Source organism: Pinus tabuliformis, chromosome 3_2 (assembly GCF_031772625.1).
Source record: "Pinus tabuliformis cultivar Carrire ecotype Pingquan chromosome 3_2, CPIR1, whole genome shotgun sequence".
Classification (NCBI taxonomy): Eukaryota; Viridiplantae; Streptophyta; class Pinopsida; order Pinales; family Pinaceae; genus Pinus; species Pinus tabuliformis.
This window is the reverse complement of record NC_142302.1, coordinates 59,505,436-59,508,572: the sequence shown is the minus strand read 5'-3', so window position 1 is coordinate 59,508,572 and position 3,137 is coordinate 59,505,436.

The window sequence follows — 3,137 nt, the reverse complement described above, 5'->3', positions numbered from 1 at the left end:
CACGTCGGCTTCCCTCACCACCCTCCCACTCCACTATGGATTGGACTAGATAATCCAACTTCTATCACTTACAATGACTAAGTATCTCCACTAGTGTTTTATTCGTTTTATTAGTTTATTGGAATTTTTGGCCTCTAGGGTTATGGTGGGCTAGCTTATGTGATTTTTGGAATGTTTGTCATGGTATGGGTCAACAAACCTAAAGCCAATAAAATTTGCTAGACCAAATTTGAAACTATTAACATTAACAGTTAACATAAAAATTCTTCATTTACAAAAAAATATATATACAACAAAAAAATATACCTTTATAATTTTTTACTAAAGATATTAATATATTTTCTACCTTTATAATTTTTTATAAAAAATATTAATATTATAATAAATATGTTATTTATAAACATAAATTTTATTTTTCAATTATTCTTTCATTTTTTGGAATGTTCTATTTTTCAAAAAGAAACATATATTTTTAATAAATACAGTAAAAAGAGTTACACACTAAATTAATATATGATCTTTTTTTAAAACGATATTATATAAATAAAGAAAATTACACATTTTCAAGACTTATTAGCACAATTAGTTGGGGATGGGCCTCATCAGCAAAGCCACCCACGATCAAGTCTCATAGGGTTGTTGTGCCCAGTGCTAGGAGGAGGAGACATGCTAAAAAATCCAATCAGCACATGCTAAAAAATCTAGTCAGCTAAGGCTTGTTGTGGCCCAAGCTTGGTGTGATGCACGGGTGACTATGGTGACTTAGATGCCCCTAAGTCGTGGCTCCTCAAACCACATATCAAACCTAGAAAATCACAGATAATAAAAAAATATACACTAAATTAATATATAACAATTTTTTAATAAAAACAATATTATATAAATTCATTTTATATTTATAATACCTTATAGAAAAAGCTCAATAGATAATAAAAATAATGTGAATTGTAGAAAATTGAGAAATTAAAAGTTCAAATCTATTAACTATAATTTGAATCTATAAAGATATTATACATAAAAAAAATTATTAAATAATTAAATTTAATAAATATTTATAAAAAATATATTTTATATTTTTCAATTAATGAAATAATATTAAATGAACATTTTTTCATAACTTACATCGTTATAATTTTATATTAAAAATATAAATATTATAATAAATATACTCTTGACATTTATACTAGTAAGAGATATCCTTTTAGATACTATTTCATAATGTTATGAGAATATTATTTCATTAGGTTTATAAATTATATAATTTAAATAAATAATAATAATAATTATTATTATTATTATTAAAAAATTTAATATTTTTGAGATCAATTTTATGATATAGTTGGAAAGAAGTGAATTTTTTAATGTGAATCTCTCTAATACAAATATTCTATCGATGTGGTGATAACTAATTTCATAGAAAATAAAAGTAATAAAAAAATTATTATAATGTTTTTTTCATTATTCAAGAAAAACATAACTTTTTCATAATTTTATAAAACAATATAAAAATATTATTTTATAATTCTTGGGAAAAGATATTAACATTATATTAAATATAAAAAAATTCCCATTTACGAGATTTGACATTTCTTATATTTATGTATTTTATGTGATCCCTAATGAACTAAGAAAATTCTTTCGGTAGAAATCACATAAGAGAAATTTTTGGCCGAGGAGATGTGGTTCATGGACCAAATCATGGACTAGATGAATATTTATGTATCTTCTGTGATCCATAACGAATTAAGAAAAAAATTTGGTAGAAATCACATAAGAGAAATTTTTCGCTGATCAGATGTGGTTCATGGACGAGATCATGGACCAGATGAAGAAGCAGACCATGGAAAAGGCTTAAATAGAGAGCAATGTAGAGACCATAATTTCAAGTAACGACTATATTTGAACAATAATATTTAAATTATGATATTAATATATTAAAAACAAAAGTTATTAAGTAAAGAAATATATTTCTTATATTTTTCTTTAAGTAATGAGATTTCTATTCATATTTAAAAAAACAAAAATAAAAAATACATCCTCTGTCAGCTCTATGAGACTAGAAACCAGACCAAATGCAATAAACCCATGTTTTTATCAGTCTTTTGTTCATCACATTACTTACATTTTTCCTGTCTTAACCAAAATTTACAAAAATACATATGAAGTGGGCTTTCCTTATGAATTCTACAGACCTTCCCTTATACCAAGTAATTTTAAACCTTAACCCTTAGAGTTGGCTCAATCTTACCATCTCGGCCTACTATACTATCTATAAAAAAATATCATATCCATGGGTATTTTTTGGAGAAGAAAAAGACCCATGGTTTTCACACCCATGTTATTGACCCATGGGTATTTTTCGGAGAAGAAAAAGACCCATGGCTTTCACATCCATGTTATTGACCCATGATATTCTGATAACCATAATAATAATAGACGTAAGGTATAAGATCATTTGAGGACATGAAGATTTGGTTTATCATGTGTGGGATTTGAGAGCTTTAGTAGCTTATAGTGTGGGGAAAATCCTTGTACATTTCCCAATTTTAGCATTGAGAGAGACACCTTACTTGGTGGAAATTAGTTCGACTCGTGAAAATATCCACCCTAGCTAGTAAAGAGGAAGAACTACTCTTCTTCAGCAGATTTGAGCGAAATTTTGGAGTAACTCATAAAAGGATGAAGAAACTTACATTGCAGACGAGGGAGTTAATCCAGAGAACGATTTTGAGGAAGTTCATCTGCAGAAATCTTTGAGGAAGATCGGGTATCTCAAACTTATCCATTTTCAAGCTCCTTTTAGATGATTTCTATATAATTCCTTACTAGTAATAATAAATAAATAAGTATGGTTTTTGCAGTGAAATTTTCCTATTGGTCCTAATTATGCTAAATTTTCTACCATAATTGTTATACATATTTTATAAAGAACTTCAATGAATTATTTTTTAGGAATTAAATAAAATTTAAGTTAACGGTTATCACACAAACCTATGCTACTCTAGTCAATCTAGTGAACTTAGGTCAACTTAGTAAAGCTCGAACCTAATAAAGTTAGGTCAACCTAGTTAAACTAGTAAACATAGGTCAATCCATGGGGGTCAACAGATGGGGGCTTGATTAGGGAAGCAATACAA